Here is a 26,444-nt window from a genome sequence, read left to right as displayed (position 1 = left end):
GCAGCCTTACTTCAATATATTTTTGGACGATAGCTGTCATTTATAACTCTGCAGGTATGTGAATTACAGTGTCCCTGAGCTCCTTTCTTCAACTCGCTTTCTTGTGAGCTGGTCGCAACACTGCAGGATTGCTTCAGGCCCTAGTGTGGTTCCAGCATGGCACGCTGATCGTTTGGTTAATTCCTCTTCCTGGTGGGAAATGAGAGTTAAATTTGCCCGTCCAGACACCTCCAGCTAGTCTCTCATTGGTTCTCCCTATTCCTGTTCATTTTCCGCAGAAATTGCAAACTGGGCCAAACAGGAGGTTAAAGGCACTGACTCTCCAAGTGGGGAGAGTGTTAGTAAAGCGTGTGGAATGTTGCACCCGAGTACCAGGGGATGAAAACTGAGACACATTTGAACACGTTTCCCGATCACACGGTGGATCATACTCTGGGTTCCACATGCATGTTTTAGTTGAAGGAAGAATCCCTTAAACCTGGAGAGTTGAGACCCATGGAATGTGTACCATGCAATATGACTTCAAAGGGTCTGCATTTGCTCACCGAACCTCACAAATCCTATCACTGCTGCGTTTATTCTGCTGTACACATGCTTGACTCTCTTTCGGAGACATATAAATCCATAGGTATTAAGATTTTTACCAGTCAGGTATATACTTAGGCGTTTAATATGTGGTGTTGAGTCCACTTCGTTGAGCAAGGAGTAGCTCTTGTCTCTTACATATTTGGCTTATGGAACGGTATCTGTGTTCATTTCAATCTCTGGTTTTATGCAGCACCCCAACTCACCTTTCCCCTTAAGCAAGCATAAGTTGGTTTTCTACATTTGAGACCCTGTTCTGTTTTGTAATTCAGTTCCTGTGTAGCCAAGTTTACATTCCGTGTACTAGTGATATCTTATGCTGTTTCTTTTTCTGTGTGACTTATTTCACTTAGAATCATCGTACCTGAATCCATTCATTATGCTGCTATGGGTCTGATGACATAGATTTCGTTGCTGAGTGATATTGCATTGTACGTAAGTACCACAACGTCTTTATCCACTTTTCGCTTTCTGTGATATTGAACTTGTACCGTAACTGAGGTTCTTGTAAACAGAGCCATCACAAACTTTGGGGTGGCTGTGTCTTTTTGATTTTAATTTCCCTAAGCTATAGGACCATAAGTGGAAGTGCCCTAGGCTCTGTTGCTTTGTTTTTTAGATGTTTCAGGAAACACCATACACTTCTCCAGAGTGGCTGTTGGCAATTTACATCCCACCCATCAGCATAACAAGGCTCCCAGTTCTCCATGGCCTGTCCTGCCTTTCTGGATTTTACACTTTTTTCAGATTGCCCTTTTGACCAGGGGGCAGTGAGATTTCATTATAGTGCAGATTTCTATTGCAAGCTTGTTTCGTTGGGCAAAAAGGGCGTATGCGTTGTCTCCTGAATATATTCAGGAAAAAACGCATACGCCCTTTTTGGCCAAGTGCATCATTGTGGACATTCTGCCTCTTTTCCTATGCTTTATATGCAATTCCAGTCTTCCTCCTGAAATCGGTTTCCTGCAATTCTGCCCCACTTTCAAGTCCTCTTGGCAGCCTTACTTCAATATATTTTTGGACTATAGCTGTCATGTATAACTCTGCAGGTTTGTGAATGACAGTGCCCCTGAGCTCCTTTCTTCAACTCGCTTTCTTGTGAGCTGGCCGCAAACCGCAGGGTTGCTTCAGGCCCTAGTTTGGTTCCGGCACGGCACGCTGAGCATTTGTTTAAATCCTCTTCCAGGTGGGAAATGAGAGTTAAATTGGCCCGTCCAGACACCTCCAGCTAGTCTCTCATTGGTTCTCCCTATTCCTGTTCATTTTCCGCAGAAATTGCAAACTGGGCCAAACAGGAGTTTAAAGGCACTGACTCTCCAAGTGGGGAGAGTGTTAGTAAAGCGTCTGGAAAGTTGCACCCGAGTACCAGGGGATGAAAACTGAGACACATTTGAACACGTTTCCCGATCAAAAGGTGGATCACACTCTGGGTTCCACATGCATGTTTTAGCTGAAGAAAGAATCCCTTAAACCTGCAGAGTTGAGACCCATGGAATGGGTACCATGCAATATGACTTCAAAGGGTCTGCATTTGCTCACCGAACCTCACCAATCCTATCACTGCTGCATTTATGCCGATGTACACACACTTGATTCTCTTTCGGAGACATATAAATCCATAGGTTTTAAGATTCTTACTAGTCAGGTATATTCTTAGGCGTTTAATATGGGGTTTTGAGTCAACTTCGTTGAGCAAGGAGTAGCTCTTGTTTATTACATATTTGGCTTATGGAACGGTATCTGTGCTAATTTCAATCTCTGGTTTTATGCAGCACCCCAACTCACCTTTCCCCTTAAGCAAGCATAAGTTGGTTTTCTACATTTGAGACCCTGTTCTGTTTTGTAATTCAGTTCCTGTGTAGCCAAGTTTACATTCCGTGTATTAGTGATATCTTATGATGTTTCTTTTTCTGTGTGATTATTTCACTTAGAATCATCGTACCTGAATCCACCTATTATGCTGCTACGGGCCTGATGACATAGATTTCATTGCTGAGTGATATTGCATTGTACGTAAGTACCACAACTTCTTTATCCATTTTTCTCTTTCTGTGATATTGAACTTGTACCGTAAACGAGGTTCTTGTAAAAAGAGCCGTCCCAAACTTTGGGGTGGCTGTGTTTTTTTGATTTTAATTTCCCTAAGCTATAGGACCATAAGTGGAAGTGCCCTAGACTCTGTTGCTTTGTTTTTTAGATGTTTCAGGAAACACCATACACTTCTCCAGAGTGGCTGTTGACAATTTTCATCACGTCCATCAGCATGACAAGGTTCCCAGTTCTCCGAGGCCTGTCCTGCCTTTCTGGATTTTACACTTTTTTCAGATGGCCCTTTTGACCGGGGGGCAGTGAGACTTCATTGTAGTGCAGATTTCCTTTGCAAGCTTGCTTGGTTGGCCAAAAAGGGCGTATGTGTTTTTTCCTGAATATATTCAAGAAAAAACGCATACACCCTTTTTGGCCAAGGGCATCATTGTGGACGTTCTGCCTCTTTTCCTATGCTTTACATGCAATTCCTGTCTACCTCCTGGAATCGGTTTCCTGCAATTCTGCCCCGCTTTCAATTCCTCTTGGCAGCCTTACTTCAATATATTTTTGGACGATAGCTGTCATTTATAACTCTGCAGGTATGTGAATTACAGTGTCCCTGAGCTCCTTTCTTCAACTCGCTTTCTTGTGAGCTGGTCGCAACACTGCAGGATTGCTTCAGGCCCTAGTGTGGTTCCAGCATGGCACGCTGATCCTTTGGTTAATTCCTCTTCCTGGTGGGAAATGAGAGTTAAATTTGCCCGTCCAGACACCTCCAGCTAGTCTCTCATTGGTTCTCCCTATTCCTGTTCATTTTCCGCAGAAATTGCAAACTGGGCCAAACAGGAGGTTAAAGGCACTGACTCTCCAAGTGGGGAGAGTGTTAGTAAAGCGTGTGGAATGTTGCACCCGAGTACCAGGGGATGAAAACTGAGACACATTTGAACACGTTTCCCGATCACACGGTGGATCATACTCTGGGTTCCACATGCATGTTTTAGTTGAAGGAAGAATCCCTTAAACCTGGAGAGTTGAGACCCATGGAATGTGTACCATGCAATATGACTTCAAAGGGTCTGCATTTGCTCACCGAACCTCACAAATCCTATCACTGCTGCGTTTATTCTGCTGTACACATGCTTGACTCTCTTTCGGAGACATATAAATCCATAGGTATTAAGATTTTTACCAGTCAGGTATATACTTAGGCGTTTAATATGTGGTGTTGAGTCCACTTCGTTGAGCAAGGAGTAGCTCTTGTCTCTTACATATTTGGCTTATGGAACGGTATCTGTGTTCATTTCAATCTCTGGTTTTATGCAGCACCCCAACTCACCTTTCCCCTTAAGCAAGCATAAGTTGGTTTTCTACATTTGAGACCCTGTTCTGTTTTGTAATTCAGTTCCTGTGTAGCCAAGTTTACATTCCGTGTACTAGTGATATCTTATGCTGTTTCTTTTTCTGTGTGACTTATTTCACTTAGAATCATCGTACCTGAATCCATTCATTATGCTGCTATGGGTCTGATGACATAGATTTCGTTGCTGAGTGATATTGCATTGTACGTAAGTACCACAACGTCTTTATCCACTTTTCGCTTTCTGTGATATTGAACTTGTACCGTAACTGAGGTTCTTGTAAACAGAGCCATCACAAACTTTGGGGTGGCTGTGTCTTTTTGATTTTAATTTCCCTAAGCTATAGGACCATAAGTGGAAGTGCCCTAGGCTCTGTTGCTTTGTTTTTTAGATGTTTCAGGAAACACCATACACTTCTCCAGAGTGGCTGTTGGCAATTTATATCCCACCCATCAGCATAACAAGGCTCCCAGTTCTCCATGGCCTGTCCTGCCTTTCTGGATTTTACACTTTTTTCAGATTGCCCTTTTGACCAGGGGGCAGTGAGATTTCATTATAGTGCAGATTTCTATTGCAAGCTTGTTTCGTTGGGCAAAAAGGGCGTATGCGTTGTCTCCTGAATATATTCAGGAAAAAACGCATACGCCCTTTTTGGCCAAGTGCATCATTGTGGACATTCTGCCTCTTTTCCTATGCTTTATATGCAATTCCAGTCTTCCTCCTGAAATCGGTTTCCTGCAATTCTGCCCCGCTTTCAAGTCCTCTTGGCAGCCTTACTTCAATATATTTTTGGACTATAGCTGTCATGTATAACTCTGCAGGTTTGTGAATGACAGTGCCCCTGAGCTCCTTTCTTCAACTCGCTTTCTTGTGAGCTGGCCGCAAACCGCAGGGTTGCTTCAGGCCCTAGTTTGGTTCCGGCACGGCACGCTGAGCATTTGTTTAAATCCTCTTCCAGGTGGGAAATGAGAGTTAAATTGGCCCGTCCAGACACCTCCAGCTAGTCTCTCATTGGTTCTCCCTATTCCTGTTCATTTTCCACAGAAATTGCAAACTGGGCCAAACAGGAGTTTAAAGGCACTGACTCTCCAAGTGGGGAGAGTGTTAGTAAAGCGTCTGGAAAGTTGCACCCGAGTACCAGGGGATGAAAACTGAGACACATTTGAACACGTTTCCCGATCAAAAGGTGGATCACACTCTGGGTTCCACATGCATGTTTTAGCTGAAGAAAGAATCCCTTAAACCTGCAGAGTTGAGACCCATGGAATGGGTACCATGCAATATGACTTCAAAGGGTCTGCATTTGCTCACCGAACCTCACCAATCCTATCACTGCTGCATTTATGCCGATGTACACACACTTGATTCTCTTTCGGAGACATATAAATCCATAGGTTTTAAGATTCTTACTAGTCAGGTATATTCTTAGGCGTTTAATATGGGGTTTTGAGTCAACTTCGTTGAGCAAGGAGTAGCTCTTGTTTATTACATATTTGGCTTATGGAACGGTATCTGTGCTAATTTCAATCTCTGGTTTTATGCAGCACCCCAACTCACCTTTCCCCTTAAGCAAGCATAAGTTGGTTTTCTACATTTGAGACCCTGTTCTGTTTTGTAATTCAGTTCCTGTGTAGCCAAGTTTACATTCCGTGTATTAGTGATATCTTATGATGTTTCTTTTTCTGTGTGATTATTTCACTTAGAATCATCGTACCTGAATCCACCTATTATGCTGCTACGGGCCTGATGACATAGATTTCATTGCTGAGTGATATTGCATTGTACGTAAGTACCACAACTTCTTTATCCATTTTTCTCTTTCTGTGATATTGAACTTGTACCGTAAACGAGGTTCTTGTAAAAAGAGCCGTCCCAAACTTTGGGGTGGCTGTGTTTTTTTGATTTTAATTTCCCTAAGCTATAGGACCATAAGTGGAAGTGCCCTAGACTCTGTTGCTTTGTTTTTTAGATGTTTCAGGAAACACCATACACTTCTCCAGAGTGGCTGTTGACAATTTTCATCACGTCCATCAGCATGACAAGGTTCCCAGTTCTCCGAGGCCTGTCCTGCCTTTCTGGATTTTACACTTTTTTCAGATGGCCCTTTTGACCGGGGGGCAGTGAGACTTCATTGTAGTGCAGATTTCCTTTGCAAGCTTGCTTGGTTGGCCAAAAAGGGCGTATGTGTTTTTTCCTGAATATATTCAAGAAAAAACGCATACACCCTTTTTGGCCAAGGGCATCATTGTGGACGTTCTGCCTCTTTTCCTATGCTTTACATGCAATTCCTGTCTACCTCCTGGAATCGGTTTCCTGCAATTCTGCCCCGCTTTCAATTCCTCTTGGCAGCCTTACTTCAATATATTTTTGGACGATAGCTGTCATTTATAACTCTGCAGGTATGTGAATTACAGTGTCCCTGAGCTCCTTTCTTCAACTCGCTTTCTTGTGAGCTGGTCGCAACACTGCAGGATTGCTTCAGGCCCTAGTGTGGTTCCAGCATGGCACGCTGATCCTTTGGTTAATTCCTCTTCCTGGTGGGAAATGAGAGTTAAATTTGCCCGTCCAGACACCTCCAGCTAGTCTCTCATTGGTTCTCCCTATTCCTGTTCATTTTCCGCAGAAATTGCAAACTGGGCCAAACAGGAGGTTAAAGGCACTGACTCTCCAAGTGGGGAGAGTGTTAGTAAAGCGTGTGGAATGTTGCACCCGAGTACCAGGGGATGAAAACTGAGACACATTTGAACACGTTTCCCGATCACACGGTGGATCATACTCTGGGTTCCACATGCATGTTTTAGTTGAAGGAAGAATCCCTTAAACCTGGAGAGTTGAGACCCATGGAATGTGTACCATGCAATATGACTTCAAAGGGTCTGCATTTGCTCACCGAACCTCACAAATCCTATCACTGCTGCGTTTATTCTGCTGTACACATGCTTGACTCTCTTTCGGAGACATATAAATCCATAGGTATTAAGATTTTTACCAGTCAGGTATATACTTAGGCGTTTAATATGTGGTGTTGAGTCCACTTCGTTGAGCAAGGAGTAGCTCTTGTCTCTTACATATTTGGCTTATGGAACGGTATCTGTGTTCATTTCAATCTCTGGTTTTATGCAGCACCCCAACTCACCTTTCCCCTTAAGCAAGCATAAGTTGGTTTTCTACATTTGAGACCCTGTTCTGTTTTGTAATTCAGTTCCTGTGTAGCCAAGTTTACATTCCGTGTACTAGTGATATCTTATGCTGTTTCTTTTTCTGTGTGACTTATTTCACTTAGAATCATCGTACCTGAATCCATTCATTATGCTGCTATGGGTCTGATGACATAGATTTCGTTGCTGAGTGATATTGCATTGTACGTAAGTACCACAACGTCTTTATCCACTTTTCGCTTTCTGTGATATTGAACTTGTACCGTAACTGAGGTTCTTGTAAACAGAGCCATCACAAACTTTGGGGTGGCTGTGTCTTTTTGATTTTAATTTCCCTAAGCTATAGGACCATAAGTGGAAGTGCCCTAGGCTCTGTTGCTTTGTTTTTTAGATGTTTCAGGAAACACCATACACTTCTCCAGAGTGGCTGTTGGCAATTTACATCCCACCCATCAGCATAACAAGGCTCCCAGTTCTCCATGGCCTGTCCTGCCTTTCTGGATTTTACACTTTTTTCAGATTGCCCTTTTGACCAGGGGGCAGTGAGATTTCATTATAGTGCAGATTTCTATTGCAAGCTTGTTTCGTTGGGCAAAAAGGGCGTATGCGTTGTCTCCTGAATATATTCAGGAAAAAACGCATACGCCCTTTTTGGCCAAGTGCATCATTGTGGACATTCTGCCTCTTTTCCTATGCTTTATATGCAATTCCAGTCTTCCTCCTGAAATCGGTTTCCTGCAATTCTGCCCCGCTTTCAAGTCCTCTTGGCAGCCTTACTTCAATATATTTTTGGACTATAGCTGTCATGTATAACTCTGCAGGTTTGTGAATGACAGTGCCCCTGAGCTCCTTTCTTCAACTCGCTTTCTTGTGAGCTGGCCGCAAACCGCAGGGTTGCTTCAGGCCCTAGTTTGGTTCCGGCATGGCACGCTGAGCATTTGTTTAAATCCTCTTCCAGGTGGGAAATGAGAGTTAAATTGGCCCGTCCAGACACCTCCAGCTAGTCTCTCATTGGTTCTCCCTATTCCTGTTCATTTTCCGCAGAAATTGCAAACTGGGCCAAACAGGAGTTTAAAGGCACTGACTCTCCAAGTGGGGAGAGTGTTAGTAAAGCGTCTGGAATGTTGCACCCGAGTACCAGGGGATGAAAACTGAGACACATTTGAACACGTTTCCCGATCAAAAGGTGGATCACACTCTGGGTTCCACATGCATGTTTTAGCTGAAGAAAGAATCCCTTAAACCTGCAGAGTTGAGACCCATGGAATGGGTACCATGCAATATGACTTCAAAGGGTCTGCATTTGCTCACCAAACCTCACCAATCCTATCACTGCTGCATTTATGCCGATGTACACACACTTGATTCTCTTTCGGAGACATATAAATCCATAGGTTTTAAGATTCTTACTAGTCAGGTATATTCTTAGGCGTTTAATATGGGGTTTTGAGTCAACTTCGTTGAGCAAGGAGTAGCTCTTGTTTATTACATATTTGGCTTTTGGAACGGTATCTGTGCTAATTTCAATCTCTGGTTTTATGCAGCACCCCAACTCACCTTTCCCCTTAAGCAAGCATAAGTTGGTTTACTACATTTGAGACCCTGTTCTGTTTTGTAATTCAGTTCCTGTGTAGCCAAGTTTACATTCCATGTATTAGTGATATCTTATGATGTTTCTTTTTCTGTGTGATTATTTCACTTAGAATCATCGTACCTGAATCCACCTATTATGCTGCTACGGGCCTGATGACATAGATTTCATTGCTGAGTGATATTGCATTGTACGTAAGTACCACAACTTCTTTATCCATTTTTCTCTTTCTGTGATATTGAACTTGTACCGTAAACGAGGTTCTTGTAAAAAGAGCCGTCCCAAACTTTGGGGTGGCTGTGTTTTTTTGATTTTAATTTCCCTAAGCTATAGGACCATAAGTGGAAGTGCCCTAGACTCTGTTGCTTTGTTTTTTAGATGTTTCAGGAAACACCATACACTTCTCCAGAGTGGCTGTTGACAATTTTCATCACGTCCATCAGCATGACAAGGTTCCCAGTTCTCCGAGGCCTGTCCTGCCTTTCTGGATTTTACACTTTTTTCAGATGGCCCTTTTGACCGGGGGGCAGTGAGACTTCATTGTAGTGCAGATTTCCTTTGCAAGCTTGCTTGGTTGGCCAAAAAGGGCGTATGTGTTTTTTCCTGAATATATTCAAGAAAAAACGCATACACCCTTTTTGGCCAAGGGCATCATTGTGGACGTTCTGCCTCTTTTCCTATGCTTTACATGCAATTCCTGTCTACCTCCTGGAATCGGTTTCCTGCAATTCTGCCCCGCTTTCAATTCCTCTTGGCAGCCTTACTTCAATATATTTTTGGACGATAGCTGTCATTTATAACTCTGCAGGTATGTGAATTACAGTGTCCCTGAGCTCCTTTCTTCAACTCGCTTTCTTGTGAGCTGGTCGCAACACTGCAGGATTGCTTCAGGCCCTAGTGTGGTTCCAGCATGGCACGCTGATCCTTTGGTTAATTCCTCTTCCTGGTGGGAAATGAGAGTTAAATTTGCCCGTCCAGACACCTCCAGCTAGTCTCTCATTGGTTCTCCCTATTCCTGTTCATTTTCCGCAGAAATTGCAAACTGGGCCAAACAGGAGGTTAAAGGCACTGACTCTCCAAGTGGGGAGAGTGTTAGTAAAGCGTGTGGAATGTTGCACCCGAGTACCAGGGGATGAAAACTGAGACACATTTGAACACGTTTCCCGATCACACGGTGGATCATACTCTGGGTTCCACATGCATGTTTTAGTTGAAGGAAGAATCCCTTAAACCTGGAGAGTTGAGACCCATGGAATGTGTACCATGCAATATGACTTCAAAGGGTCTGCATTTGCTCACCGAACCTCACAAATCCTATCACTGCTGCGTTTATTCTGCTGTACACATGCTTGACTCTCTTTCGGAGACATATAAATCCATAGGTATTAAGATTTTTACCAGTCAGGTATATACTTAGGCGTTTAATATGTGGTGTTGAGTCCACTTCGTTGAGCAAGGAGTAGCTCTTGTCTCTTACATATTTGGCTTATGGAACGGTATCTGTGTTCATTTCAATCTCTGGTTTTATGCAGCACCCCAACTCACCTTTCCCCTTAAGCAAGCATAAGTTGGTTTTCTACATTTGAGACCCTGTTCTGTTTTGTAATTCAGTTCCTGTGTAGCCAAGTTTACATTCCGTGTACTAGTGATATCTTATGCTGTTTCTTTTTCTGTGTGACTTATTTCACTTAGAATCATCGTACCTGAATCCATTCATTATGCTGCTATGGGTCTGATGACATAGATTTCGTTGCTGAGTGATATTGCATTGTACGTAAGTACCACAACGTCTTTATCCACTTTTCGCTTTCTGTGATATTGAACTTGTACCGTAACTGAGGTTCTTGTAAACAGAGCCATCACAAACTTTGGGGTGGCTGTGTCTTTTTGATTTTAATTTCCCTAAGCTATAGGACCATAAGTGGAAGTGCCCTAGGCTCTGTTGCTTTGTTTTTTAGATGTTTCAGGAAACACCATACACTTCTCCAGAGTGGCTGTTGGCAATTTACATCCCACCCATCAGCATAACAAGGCTCCCAGTTCTCCATGGCCTGTCCTGCCTTTCTGGATTTTACACTTTTTTCAGATTGCCCTTTTGACCAGGGGGCAGTGAGATTTCATTATAGTGCAGATTTCTATTGCAAGCTTGTTTCGTTGGGCAAAAAGGGCGTATGCGTTGTCTCCTGAATATATTCAGGAAAAAACGCATACGCCCTTTTTGGCCAAGTGCATCATTGTGGACATTCTGCCTCTTTTCCTATGCTTTATATGCAATTCCAGTCTTCCTCCTGAAATCGGTTTCCTGCAATTCTGCCCCGCTTTCAAGTCCTCTTGGCAGCCTTACTTCAATATATTTTTGGACTATAGCTGTCATGTATAACTCTGCAGGTTTGTGAATGACAGTGCCCCTGAGCTCCTTTCTTCAACTCGCTTTCTTGTGAGCTGGCCGCAAACCGCAGGGTTGCTTCAGGCCCTAGTTTGGTTCCGGCATGGCACGCTGAGCATTTGTTTAAATCCTCTTCCAGGTGGGAAATGAGAGTTAAATTGGCCCGTCCAGACACCTCCAGCTAGTCTCTCATTGGTTCTCCCTATTCCTGTTCATTTTCCGCAGAAATTGCAAACTGGGCCAAACAGGAGTTTAAAGGCACTGACTCTCCAAGTGGGGAGAGTGTTAGTAAAGCGTCTGGAATGTTGCACCCGAGTACCAGGGGATGAAAACTGAGACACATTTGAACACGTTTCCCGATCAAAAGGTGGATCACACTCTGGGTTCCACATGCATGTTTTAGCTGAAGAAAGAATCCCTTAAACCTGCAGAGTTGAGACCCATGGAATGGGTACCATGCAATATGACTTCAAAGGGTCTGCATTTGCTCACCAAACCTCACCAATCCTATCACTGCTGCATTTATGCCGATGTACACACACTTGATTCTCTTTCGGAGACATATAAATCCATAGGTTTTAAGATTCTTACTAGTCAGGTATATTCTTAGGCGTTTAATATGGGGTTTTGAGTCAACTTCGTTGAGCAAGGAGTAGCTCTTGTTTATTACATATTTGGCTTTTGGAACGGTATCTGTGCTAATTTCAATCTCTGGTTTTATGCAGCACCCCAACTCACCTTTCCCCTTAAGCAAGCATAAGTTGGTTTACTACATTTGAGACCCTGTTCTGTTTTGTAATTCAGTTCCTGTGTAGCCAAGTTTACATTCCATGTATTAGTGATATCTTATGATGTTTCTTTTTCTGTGTGATTATTTCACTTAGAATCATCGTACCTGAATCCACCTATTATGCTGCTACGGGCCTGATGACATAGATTTCATTGCTGAGTGATATTGCATTGTACGTAAGTACCACAACTTCTTTATCCATTTTTCTCTTTCTGTGATATTGAACTTGTACCGTAAACGAGGTTCTTGTAAAAAGAGCCGTCCCAAACTTTGGGGTGGCTGTGTTTTTTTGATTTTAATTTCCCTAAGCTATAGGACCATAAGTGGAAGTGCCCTAGACTCTGTTGCTTTGTTTTTTAGATGTTTCAGGAAACACCATACACTTCTCCAGAGTGGCTGTTGACAATTTTCATCACGTCCATCAGCATGACAAGGTTCCCAGTTCTCCGAGGCCTGTCCTGCCTTTCTGGATTTTACACTTTTTTCAGATGGGCCCTTTTGACCGGGGGGCAGTGAGACTTCAATGTAGTGCAGATTTCCTTTGCAAGCTTGCTTGGTTGGCCAAAAAGGGCATATGTGTTTTTTCCTGAATATATTCAAGAAAAAACGCATACGCCCTTTTTGGCCAAGGGCATCATTGTGGACGTTCTGCCTCTTTTCCTATGCTTTACATGCAATTCCTGTCTACCTCCTGAATCGGTTTCCTGCAATTCTGCCCCGCTTTCAATTCCTCTTGGCAGCCTTACTTCAATATATTTTTGGACGATAGCTGTCATTTATAACTCTGCAGGTATGTGAATTACAGTGTCCCTGAGCTCCTTTCTTCAACTCGCTTTCTTGTGAGCTGGTCGCAACACTGCAGGATTGCTTCAGGCCCTAGTGTGGTTCCAGCATGGCACGCTGATCCTTTGGTTAATTCCTCTTCCTGGTGGGAAATGAGAGTTAATTTGCCCGTCCAGACACCTCCAGCTAGTCTCTCATTGGTTCTCCCTATTCCTGTTCATTTTCCGCAGAAATTGCAAACTGGGCCAAACAGGAGGTTAAAGGCACTGACTCTCCAAGTGGGGAGAGTGTTAGTAAAGCGTCTGGAATGTTGCACCCGAGTACCAGGGGACGAAAACTGAGACACATTTGAACACGTTTCCCGATCACACGGTGGATCATACTCTGGGTTCCACATGCATGTTTTAGTTGAAGGAAGAATCCCTTAAACCTGGAGAGTTGAGACCCATGGAATGTGTACCATGCAATATGACTTCAAAGGGTCTGCATTTGCTCACCGAACCTCACAAATCCTATCACTGCTGCGTTTATTCTGCTGTACACATGCTTGACTCTCTTTCGGAGACATATAAATCCATAGGTATTAAGATTCTTACCAGTCAGGTATATTCTTAGGCGTTTAATATGTGGTGTTGAGTCCACTTCGTTGAGCAAGGAGTAGCTCTTGTCTCTTACATATTTGGCTTATGGAACGGTATCTGTGTTCATTTCAATCTCTGGTTTTATGCAGCACCCCAACTCACCTTTCCCCTTAAGCAAGCATAAGTTGGTTTTCTACATTTGAGACCCTGTTCTGTTTTGTAATTCAGTTCCTGTGTAGCCAAGTTTACATTCCGTGTACTAGTGATATCTTATGCTGTTTCTTTTTCTGTGTGACTTATTTCACTTAGAATCATCGTACCTGAATCCATTCATTATGCTGCTATGGGTCTGATGACATAGATTTCGTTGCTGAGTGATATTGCATTGTACGTAAGTACCACAACGTCTTTATCCACTTTTCGCTTTCTGTGATATTGAACTTGTACCGTAACTGAGGTTCTTGTAAACAGAGCCATCACAAACTTTGGGGTGGCTGTGTCTTTTTGATTTTAATTTCCCTAAGCTATAGGACCATAAGTGGAAGTGCCCTAGGCTCTGTTGCTTTGTTTTTTAGATGTTTCAGGAAACACCATACACTTCTCCAGAGTGGCTGTTGGCAATTTACATCCCACCCATCAGCATAACAAGGCTCCCAGTTCTCCATGGCCTGTTCCTGCCTTTCTGGATTTTACACTTTTTTCAGATTGCCCTTTTGACCAGGGGGCAGTGAGATTTCATTATAGTGCAGATTTCTATTGCAAGCTTGTTTTGTTGGGCAAAAAGGCGTATGCGTTGTCTCCTGAATATATTCAGGAAAAAACGCATACGCCCTTTTTGGCCAAGTGCATCATTGTGGACATTCTGCCTCTTTTCCTATGCTTTATATGCAATTCCAGTCTTCCTCCTGAAATCGGTTTCCTGCAATTCTGCCCCGCTTTCAAGTCCTCTTGGCAGCCTTACTTCAATATATTTTTGGACTATAGCTGTCATGTATAACTCTGCAGGTTTGTGAATTACAGTGCCCCTGAGCTCCTTTCTTCAACTCGCTTTCTTGTGAGCTGGCCGCAAACCGCAGGGTTGCTTCAGGCCCTAGTGTGGTTCCGGCACGGCACGCTGAGCATTTGTTTAAATCCTCTTCCAGGTGGGAAATGAGAGTTAAATTGGCCCGTCCAGACACCGCCAGCTAGTCTCTCATTGGTTCTCCCTATTCCTGTTCATTTTCCGCAGAAATTGCAAACTGGGCCAAACAGGAGGTTAAAGGCACTGACTCTCCAAGTGGGGAGAGTGTTAGTAAAGCGTCTGGAATGTTGCACCCGAGTACCAGGACACGAAAACTGAGACACATTTGAACACGTTTCCCGATCACATGGTGGATCACACTCTGGGTTCCACATGCATGTTTTAGCTGAAGAAAGAATCCCTTAAACCTGCAGAGTTGAGACCCATGGAATGGGTACCATGCAATATGACTTCAAAGGGTCTGCATTTGCTCACCGAACCTCAACAATCCTATCACTGCTGCATTTATGCCGATGTACACACACTTGATTCTCTTTCGGAGACATATAAATCCATAGGATTTAAGATTCTTACTAGTCAGGTATATTCTTAGGCGTTTAATATGGGGTTTTGAGTCAACTTCGTTGAGCAAGGAGTAGCTCTTGTTTATTATATATTTGGCTTATGGAACGGTATCTGTGCTAATTTCAATCTCTGGTTTTATGCAGCACCCCAACTCACCTTTCCCCTTAAGCAAGCATAAGTTGGTTTTCTACATTTGAGACCCTGTTCTGTTTTGTAATTCAGTTCCTGTGTAGCCAAGTTTACATTCCGTGTATTAGTGATATCTTATGATGTTTCTTTTTCTGTGTGATTATTTCACTTAGAATCATCGTACCTGAATCCACTCATTATGCTGCTACGGGCCTGATGATATAGATTTCATTGCTGAGTGATATTGCATTGTACGTAAGTACCACAACTTCTTTATCCATTTTTCTCTTTCTGTGATATTGAACTTGTACCGTAAACGAGATTCTTGTAAACAGAGCCGTCCCAAACTTTGGGGTGGCTGTGTCTTTTGATTCTAATTTCCCTAAGCTATAAGACCATAAGTGGAAGTGCCCTAGGCTCTGTGCTTTGTTTTTTAGATGTTTCAGGAAACACCATACACTTCTCCAGAGTGGCTGTTGGCAATTTTCATCACGCCCAACAGCATGACAAGGTTCCCAGTTCTCCGAGGCCTGTCCTGCCTTTCTGGATTTTACACTTTTTTCAGATGGCCCTTTTGACCGGGGGGCAGTGAGACTTCATTGTAGTGCAGATTTCCTTTGCAAGCTTGCTTGTTTGGCCAAAAAGGGCGTATGTGTTTTTTCCTGAATATATTCAAGAAAAAACGCATACGCCCTTTTTGGCCAAGTGCATCATTGTGGACGTTCTGCCACTTTTTCTATGCTTTACATGCAATTTCTGTCTACCTCCTGGAATCGGTTTCCTGCAATTCTGCCCCACTTTCAAGTCCTCTTGGCAGCCTTACTTCAATATATTTTTGGACGATAGCTGTCATTTATAACTCTGCAGGTATGTGAATTACAGTGTCCCTGAGCTCCTTTCTTCAACTCGCTTTCTTGTGAGCTGGTCGCAACACTGCAGGATTGCTTCAGGCCCTAGTGTGGTTCCAGCATGGCACGCTGATCCTTTGGTTAATTCCTCTTCCTGGTGGGAAATGAGAGTTAAATTTGCCCGTACAGACACCTCCAGCTAGTCTCTCATTGGTTCTCCCTATTCCTGTTCATTTTCCGCAGAAATTGCAAACTGGGCCAAACAGGAGGTTAAAGGCACTGACTCTCCAAGTGGGGAGAGTGTTAGTAAAGCGTCTGGAATGTTGCACCCGAGTACCAGGGGACGAAAACTGGGACACATTTGAACACGTTTCCCGATCACACGGTGGATCATACTCTGGGTTCCACATGCATGTTTTAGCTGAAGGAAGAATCCCTTAAACCTGGAGAGTTGAGACCCATGGAATGTGTACCATGCAATATGACTTCAAAGGGTCTGCATTTGCTCACCGATCCTCACCAATCCTATCACTGTTGCGTTTATGCCGCTGTACACACGCTTGATTCTCTTTCGGAGACATATAAATCCATAGGTTTTAAGATTCTTACAAGTCAGGTATATTCTTAGGCGTTTAATATGGGGTGTTGAGTCCACTTGGTTGAGCAAGGAGTAGCTCTTGTCTATTACATATTTGGCTTATGGAACGGTATCTGTGCTAATTTCAATCTCTGGTTTTATGCAGCACCCCAACTCACCTTTCCCCTTAAGCAAGCATAAGTTGGTTTTCTACATTTGAGACACTGTTCTGTTTTGTAATTCAGTTCCTGTGTAGCCAATTTTACATTCCGTGTATTAGTGATATCTTATGATGTTTCTTTTTCTGTGTGACTTATTTCTCTTAGAATCATCGTACCTGAATCCACTCATTATGCTGCTACAGGACTGAAAACATAGATTTCATTGCTGAGTGATATTGCATTGTACATAAGTACCACAACTTCATTATCCATTTTTCACTTTCTGCGATATTGAACTTGTACCGTAAACGAGGTTCTTGTTTACAGAGCAGTCCCAAACTTTGGGGTGGCTGTGTCTTTTTGATTTTAATTTCCCTAAGCTATAGGACCATAAGTGGAAGTGCCCTAGGCTCTGTTGCTTTGTTTTTTAGATGTTTCAGGAAACACCATACACTTCTCCAGAGTGGCTGTTGGCAATTTACATCCCACCCATCAGCATAACAAGGCTCCCAGTTCTCCATGGCCTGTCCTGCCTTTCTGGATTTTACACTTTTTTCAGAAGGCCCTTTTGAACGGGGGGCAGTGAGACTTCATTGTAGTGCAGATTTCCTTTGCAAGCTTGCTTGGTTGGCCAAAAAGGGCGTATGTGTTTTTTCCTGAATATATTCAGGAAAAAACGCATACGCCCTTTGTGGCCAAGTGCATCTTGTGGACTTTCTGCCTATTTTCCTATGCTTTACATGCAATTCCAGTCTACCTCCTGAAATCGGTTTCCTTCAATTCTGCCCCGCTTTCAAGTCCCTTGGCAGCCTTACTTCAATATATTTTTGGACGATAGCTGTCATTTATAACTCTGCAGGTTTGTGAATGACAGTTGCCCCTGAGCTCCTTTCTTCAACTCGCTTTTTTCTGAGCTGGCCGCAACACCGCAGGATTGCTTCAGGCCCTAGTGTGGTTCCGTCATGGCATGCTCATCATTTGGTTAATTCCTCTTCCTGGTGGGAAATGAGAGTTAAATTTGCCCGTCCAGACACCTCCAGCTAGTCTCTCATTGGTTCTCCCTGTTCCTGTTCATTTTCCGCAGAAATTGCAAACTGGGCCAAACAGGAGGTTAAAGGCACTGACTCTCCAAGTGGGGAGAGTGTTACTAAAGCGTCTGGAATGTTGCACCCGAGTACCAGGGGACGAAAACTGAGACACATTTGAACACGTTTCCCAATCACACGGTGGACCATACTCTGGGTTCCACATGCATGTTTTAGCTGAAGGAAGAATCCCTAAACCTGGAGAGTTGAGACCCATGGAATGGGTACAATGCAATATGACTTCAAAGGGTCTGCATTTGCTCACCGAACCTCACCAATCCTATCACTGCTGCGTTTATGCCACTGTACACATGCTTGATTCTCTTTCAGAGGACATATCAATCCATAGGTTTTAAGATTCTTACTAGTCAGGTATATTATTAGGCGTTTAATGTGTGGTGTTGTGTTCACTTCGTTGTACAAGGAGTAGCTCTTGTCTATTACATATTTGGCTAATGGAACCGTATCTGTGCTAATTTCAATCTCTGGTTTTATGCAGCACCCCAACTCACCTTTTCCCTTAAGCAAGCATAAGTTGATTTTCTCCATTTGAGACCCTGTTCTGTTTTGTAATTCAGTTCCTGTGTAACCAAGTTTACATTCCGTGTAGTAGTGATATCTTATGATGTTTCTTTTTCTGTGTGACTTATTTCACTTAGTATCATCATACCTGAATCCAGTAATTATGCTGCTACGGGCCTGATGACATAGATTTCTTTGCTGAGTGATATTGCATTGTACATAAGTACCACAACTTCTTTATCCATTTTTTCCTTTCATGATATTGAACTTGTACCATAAACGAGGTTCTTGTAAACAGAGCCGTCCCAAACTTTGGGGTGGCTGTGTCTTTTTGATTTTAATTTCCCTAAGCTATAGGACCATAAGTGGAAGTGCCCTAGGCTCCGTTGCTTTGTTTTTTAGATGTTTCAGGAAACACCATACACTTCTCCAGAGTGGCTGTTGGCAATTTACATCCCTCCCATCAGCATAACAAGGCTCCCAGTTCTCCATGGCCTGTCCTGCCTTTCTGGATTTTACACTTTTTTCAGATGGCCCTTTTGACCAGGGGGCAGTGAGACTTCATTGTAGTGCAGATTACCTTTGCAAGCTTGCTTGGTTGGCCAAAAATTGCATATGCGTTTTTTCCTGAATATATTCAGGAAAAAATGCATACGCACTTTTTGACCAAGTGCATCATTGTGGATGTTCTGCCTCTTTTCCTGTGCTTTAAAGGAAATTCCAGTCTACCTCCTGAAATCGGTTTCCTGCAATTCTGCCCTGCTTTCAAGTCCTCTTGGCAACCTTACTTCAATATATTTTTGGATGATAGCTGTCATTTATAACTCTGCAGGTTTGTGAATGACAGTGCCCCTGAGCTGCTTTCTTCAACTCGCTTTCTTTGAGCTGGCCGCAACTCCGCAGTATTGCTTCAGGCCCTAGTGTGGTTCCGGCACGGCACGCTGAGCCTTTGTTTAATTCCTCTTCTTGGTGGGAAATCAGAGTTAAATTTGCCCGTCCAGACACCTCCAGCTAGACTCTCATTGGTTCTCCCTATTCCTGTTCATCTTCCGCAGAAATTGCAAACTGGGCCAAACAGGTGGTTAAAGGCACTGACTCTCCAAGTGAGGAGAGTGATAGTAAAGCGTCTGGAATGTTGCACCTGAGTACCAGGGGACGAAAACTGAGTCACATTTGAACACGTTTCCCGAACGCACGGCGTATCATACTCTGGGTTCCACATGCATGTTTTAGCTGAAGGAAGAATCCCTTAAACCTGTAGAGTTGAGACCCATGGAATGGGTACCATGCAATATGACTTCAAAGGGTCTGCATTTGCTCACCGAACCTCACCAATCCTACCACTGCTGCGTTTATGCCGCTGTACACACGCTTGATTCTCTTTCGGAGAGATATAAATCCATAGGTTTTAAGATTCTTACTAGTCAGATATATTCTTAGGCGTTTAATATGAGGTGTTGAGTCCATTACGTTTAGCAAGGAGTAGCTCTTGTCTGTTGCATATTTGGCTTATGGAACGGTATCTGTGCTAATTTCAATCTCTGGTTTCATGCAGCACCCCAACTCACCATTCCCCTTAAGCAAGCATAAGTTGGTTTTCTACATTTGAGACCCTGTTCAGTTTTGTAATTCAGTTCCTGTGTAGCCAAGTTTACATTCCGTGTAGTAGTGATATCTTATGATGTTTCTTTTTATGTGTGACTTATTTCACTTAGAATCATCGTACCTAAATCCACTCATTATGCTGCTACGGGCCTGATGACATAGATTTCATTGCTGAGTGATATTGCATTGTACGTAAGTACCACAACTTCTTTATCCATTTTTCGCTTTCTGCGATATTGAACTTGTACCGTAAATGAGTTTCTTGTAAACAGAGCCGTCCCAAATTTTGGAGTGGCTGTGTCTTTTTGATTTTAATTTCCCTAAGCTATAGGACCATAAGTGGAAGTGCCCTATTCTCTGTTGCTTGTTTTTTAGATGTTTCAGGAAACACCATACACTTCTCCAGAGTGGCTGTTGGCAATTTACATCCCGCCCATCAGCATAACAAGGCTCCCAGTTCTCCATGGCCTGTCCTGCCTTTCTGGATTTCACACTTTTTCAGATGGCCCTTTTGACTGGGCGGAGGTGAGACTTCATTGTAATGCAGATTTCCTTTGCAAGCTTGCTTGGTTGGCCAGAAGGGGCGTATGCGTTTCTTCCTGAATATATTCAGGAAAAAACGCATACGCCCTTTTTGGCCAAGTGCATGATTGTCGATGTTCTGAGTCTTTTCATATGTTTTCAATGCAATTCCAGTCTACCTCCTGAAATCGGTTTCCTGCAATTCTGCCTTGCTGTCAGTGCCTCTTCATAGCCTTACCTCAATATACTTTTGAAAAATAATTGGCCTTTATAACTCTGCAGGTTTTTGAATTGCAGTGGCCCTTAGCTCCATTTTTCAGCTCTTATTTTTGTGATCTTGCCTCATATCCGCAGGATTTCTTCAGGCCCTATTGTTCTTCTGGGGCGCCTTGCTGTGCCTTTGGTTAATTCTTCTTCCTATGTGAAATTAGAGTGACATGTGGCCATTGAAACCGCTACAGCTATTTTCTCACTGGTTCCCCCTAGTCCCATTCATCCTCCGCACTAACTGCAGACTGTGCGATACCAGAACTTAAAGGCATTGACTCTCCATGTGGGGATGTTGTTAGTAAAGTGGCTGGAATGTTGATCCGGAGCCCCAGGAGAGGAAAATGAGGTGTGTTTTAGAAACCTTTCCCGATCATATGGTATACCATCTGCTGGATTTCCCATGCATGGTTTAGCTGTAGGAAGATTCCCTTCAACCTGGAGTGTTGGGACCCTTGGAATGAGTAGCATGAAGTATTGCATTTCGGCAGTTGCTCACCAAAGCTCACCAATCCTCTCAGCCCCAAGTGTCCAGCCTTATGTCTTATCCAGCTGTGGGTTTATATGTGTCATTCCAGGTTGCATCACAGCCCCTGAGCGAATTTTGTAAGAATTTTTCTCTCTTTCATTGTTTCTGCGTTTTGGTTTTAAAATTTATTTCTATAATGGGGTTTAGCTCATTTTCACTGCTGTGTTTGTGCCGCTCTGCACACACTTGATTCCCTTATGGAGATATATCAATACATGGGTTTTAAGATTCTTATTACTCAGATATATTTCTCTGCGGTGTATAGGGTGTGTTGAGGCCAGTTCATTGAGCAAGGTGTAGATCTTGTCTAATACCTATTTGGTTTATTGAACGGTATCTGTGCTAATTTCAAACTCTGGTTTTATGCATCACCCCACCTCTCCTTTCCCCTTAAGCTGACATAAGTGTGTTTTCTAAATGTGAGACACTGTTCTGTTTTGTAATTCATTTTTTGTGCAGCCATATTTATCCTCCCTCTATAAGTGATATCTTATGATATGTTTCTTTTTCTGTTTGACTTATTTCAAGTAGTATTATTGGACCTAAATCCACTCTTTATCCTTCTACTAGCCTTATTACATTGATTTCATGGTGAAGAGATATTCCATTGTACATAAGTACCACATTTTCTTTATCCATTGTTCTCTTTCCTGGGATATTTAAGGTGTACTGAAGTTGAGGTTCTTGTAAACAGAGTAGCCCTAAACTGTGGTGTGCTTGTGTCTTGTTGATTTTTAGACTTCCCTAGATATACTCCCGTGATTGGAAGTGCCCTATGCTCTGTAGCTCTGTTTTTTAGATGATTTAGGAACCACCATACACTTCTCCAGAGTGGCTCTCGGCAGTTCACACACTGTCCATCAGCGTCTAAAGGCTCCCTGTTCTCCATGGCCTGTCCTGCATTTCTGGTTTTTACAATTTTTTCGGATGGCCCTTTTGACCGGTGGGAAATGAGACTTCTTTGTTGTGCACATTTGCATTGCTTGCTTGCTTGGTTGCCCATAAAGTGCGTATGCGTTTTTTCCTGGATATATTCAGGAAAAAACGCATACTCCCTTTTGGGCCAACTGCATCATTGTCGAAATTCTGCCGCTTTTCATGTGCTTTAAAGACGAGTCCAATCTATCTCTTGAAATCTGTTTCTTGCAATTCTGTCTTGCATTCAGATCCTCTTCTTTGCCTTACCTCAACATATTTTTGGACGTTAGTTTTCATTTATAACTCTGCAGGTTTGTGAATTGCAGTGACCCTGAGCTCCATTTTTTAAGTTGCTCTTTTGTGAGCTGGCCTCAAAGCCGCAGGATTGCTTCAGGCCCTATTGTGGCTCCGGCGAGGTGGGCTGAGCCTTTTTTTAATTCTTATTCTTAATGGGAAATTAGAGTGACATGTGCCCGTCCAAACCCCTACAACTATTCTCTCATTGGTTCCCCCTCTTCCCGTTCATCCTCCTCACAATTTGCAAAATGTGTGAAACAGAAGTTTAAATGTGCTGATTCTCTAAGTGGGGAGATTCTAAGTAACGTGGCTGGAATGATGAACAGGAGCACCAGGAGAGGATAAATGAGGTGCATTTTAGACACATCTCCCGATCACATGGTGTACAGTCCTCTGGGTTTTCCATGCATGTTTTAGCTGTAGGAAGATTCCTTGAACCTGCAGATTTGGGACCCATTGAATGGGTACCAGGTAGTATTACTTTAAAGGGTGTGCATTTCCTCACCCAACCTCACATTTCTCTTAGCGCGAACAGTTTCCAGCCTTATGTCTCATCCTGCTGTGGGTCTAGATGTGTTCAATCCATGTTGCATCACCGTCCCTGAGGAAAAGTTGTAAGAGGTTTTCTCTGTCTCTCTGTCATTTATTTTTTTCAATTTATTACTATATTGGTTACAGCTGATTTTCAAAGCTCTGTTTCTTGCTGCTGTACATCCACTTGATTCACGTACAGAGAGACATCAATAAATTCTTTTTCAGATTCTTACCAGTCATAGATATTCTTTTCCGGTGACTTGAGTGTGCTGAGTGCAGTTCTTTTAGCTACCATGTAGGCCTTGTTGATTATCAGTTTGGTATTTGGAATGGTATCTTTGCTAATTTCAACCTCCTGGATGATGCCTCACCCCTCCCCACCTTTCCCGTTTAGCAGCCTTACGCGTGTTTTCTACATATTTGACTATGTTTTTGTTTTGTAATTTATTTCATGTGTAGCCATTTTGGATTCCACCTTTAAGTGATATCTTATGATATGTGTCTTTTTCTTTTTGAATTATGTCACTTAGAATGATCATACGTAACTCCTCCGGAGTTGTTACAACTGGCCATATTTCATTGATTTCCAGGCTGAGTAATATTCCACTCTACATAAGTACCACATCTCTATCCATTTTTTCCCTCCAGAGACATTTAAGTTATATCCTAGTCGAGGATCTTTTAAACAGAGAGGCAGTAAACATTGAGGTGCCTGTGTCCTCTCGATTTTTGTTTTTCCCAAGATATACGCCCATGAGTGCAAGTGCCCTATGCTCTGTAGCTCATTTTTTAGATGCTTTAGTAAACACAATACACTTCTCCAGAATGGCCGTTGGCAATATACATTTCCACTATAAGCCTCACAGGGCTCCCTCTTCTCCTTGCCCTGTCCTGCATTTCTGGTGTTTACACTTTATGAGGATGGCTCTTCTGACTGATGCGAAGTGATATCTTTTGTAGTATTGATTTCCAGTGCCCACTTGTTTGGTTGGCTAAAAAAGTGTATGCCCTTTTCTTGAATATATACAGAAAAAAACGCATACAGCCTTTTTGGCCAACTGCAATGTTGGCAATGTTCAGCCCCTTTTCTTGTGCTTAATGGCGAGTCCTTTCTACCTCCTCAAATCCCTTTCCTGCCATTCTCCCTTGCTTACCAATCCTTTTCTCTGACTTTCCTCAAGACATTTTTCAGTGATAGATATTTTCAACTCTGCAGTTTCGTGAATTTTACTGCCCCTGAGTTCCATTGTTCAACTTGTGTTTATGGGAACTGGCCACAAAGCAGTGGGATTTCCTCAAGCCCTATACTGTTTCCATGGGCAACCCTAGCCTTTGGTCAATTCGTCTTCCTGATTGGAAATTAGAGTGACATGTGCCTGTCTGAACACCTAGGACTTGTCTCTCATTGTTCCTCATCCTTCCGCTTCATCCTCTGGACAAATTCCAAACTGTACGCAACAGAATGTTGACAGTGCTGACATCTCCAAGTGGGGAGACTGTTAGTAAAGACGCTGGAGGAGTGAACCTGAGCACCAGGAGATGAGGAGATGAGATGCCTTTTCCAAACTCTTCCCGATCAGACGGTATACCATCCTCTGGGTGTGACAGACATGTTTTAGCAGTAGGAAGAGTCCCATTCATGTAAGGAGAACACCAGGGCTTTTTCAAAATCAGTGTCTCCCCGAAACCCAAACTGGGGAGTTTTTTAAGCTATGGCTACACATATGTTCATTAAGGGCCTTGGGAAGTAGGCAGAGTCCAAACTTTAGATGATTGAAGTCTTCAGGGTCAGAAGCACTCACCACCGGCTTCCCGTAGGTTACACTTTAACAGTCATTGATAGATGATGTCAATAAAAATATATTCTTTTTCCGATTATTTCCCCTTATAGGTTATTGCAAAATATTGAGTGTAGTTCCCTGTGCTATACAGTAGTTCCTTGTTGATGATCTATTTTATACATAGCAGTGTGTATGTGTTAATTCCAAACTGTTAATTTATCCCTCCTCCCACCTTTCCCCTTTGGTAATAATAAATTATAAGATTTTATACTTCTCAGAAATGGGGGAGCTGAAAGAGAGGTATCATTTTCAATGGAAAAGCATTTAAAACAAGATTGAAGCTTTAACCAAGATTATTAGATGTACATCCTTGGAAAGAAATCACTTCATTTCTCTAATATTGACCTGACAAATAAGACAAACCTTTTCACTGAACTTGCTTATAATAAAGTGATGGAAATATCAAATGGAAGTGTTAGAAACATCTTATTTTACCCGAGCCTTATAAGCTGTTCTATGTTAACTACAGTTTGGCTCACACATCTGTTCATTGAAGTTACAATAGTCTCAATTTCTGTAACTGATCCTCCAGAGTGGACCCCAACAAGTGTCCCCCTGCCCAGTGTCATTGGGGCCAACAGATCGAGACTGAGTTTGGTTCACAAGCAAAGGAAACTTTATATTTTGATCAGAGAATGGAGAGGTGAGAGCATGCACTAACCCGTGGGCTGTGGGCTGGGCTGCTGTGTAGAGATCCTGTGAGAGTCAGTGGGAGGGAGGGGGCGGAGCTCTCGAGGGCCCGGTTGGCTGCAGCTCAGGCTCTATATCTCGGAGTCTGCACTGGGCCCCAGGAGCTGAGGTGTCGACCCAGCCATTCTGCACTAGGAAATCTGGTCTGAAGTGCCGGGTGTGGAACCTCTGCATGCGGGACCCTAGGAGCACGTGAAATTAGACAAAGCACAAAGGATAAAAAAGGTCAGACTTGACTTTATTGCCCAGATTCTATTTTTATCTCCCAGGGATTTTTAATGGGCTTTGCTGGGGACAAACCCCTCCTCTGCCTTTTGTCCCGTTCCTCATTCTTGGAGTGCTAAGGGTGCAGACCCTTCTTCTGTAACTGCTGAGTGCTGAGTTCGGAGCCCTCATACCAGGGGACGAGGGTCAGAACTTCTCCCCAGCAGCCTCCAGGTGACGTTGATTGGCCCCAGGACCCCTGCCTCCCTGCTCGTCCGCCTGAGCACCAGCATTGGAAGTGTTATAGATTCTAATGACCTTTAAGGGTCCAGGAAAGAGATGTGCAGAGACGCTGTGGGGGGCGGTTTCACCCCGCCCCACATTTGTTTGGCCACCTTAGGCTGACCATTTCTGCCAGCCTAGATGCTCTGACCAGTAGTCTGCTCTTTCTTCAATGAGGCCCCTGAATTAATGTAAAAACAGCACCAGGTGTCAGAGCCCTGCCCGCTCAACTCCCAGACAGTCCAGGGTCAGTGGTGATCAAGGACCATGATGGCCACTGAGTCAACAGCCTTTTGAAGTAAACAGGAGTCCAGCCGGTCTTATTGGCCACCATCATCACGGTGTCTGTAGGCTTTTCTATGGTGACAGTGTGATATACGGTTCCCCCGCCAAGATTATTAGCTCCCCTCCGGGTGCAGTAAGTCCTGCAAGCAGTAGTCTACTCCTTCGGGACACACTATTGTTGTTTTATGAGAGAAACTCCAGGTCAAGTGATGTTCACACGAGTCGTCATGGTGCCCTGTTGCCCCCGGTTATCTCTCTGGATGTTGGAGTTGGAGGGCCTCCTCACTCGAGGTCGGTGTGCCC

Source organism: Orcinus orca, chromosome 4, assembly GCF_937001465.1.
Source record: "Orcinus orca chromosome 4, mOrcOrc1.1, whole genome shotgun sequence".
NCBI lineage: Eukaryota > Metazoa > Chordata > Mammalia > Artiodactyla > Delphinidae > Orcinus > Orcinus orca.
This window is presented reverse-complemented; position numbering follows the sequence as displayed.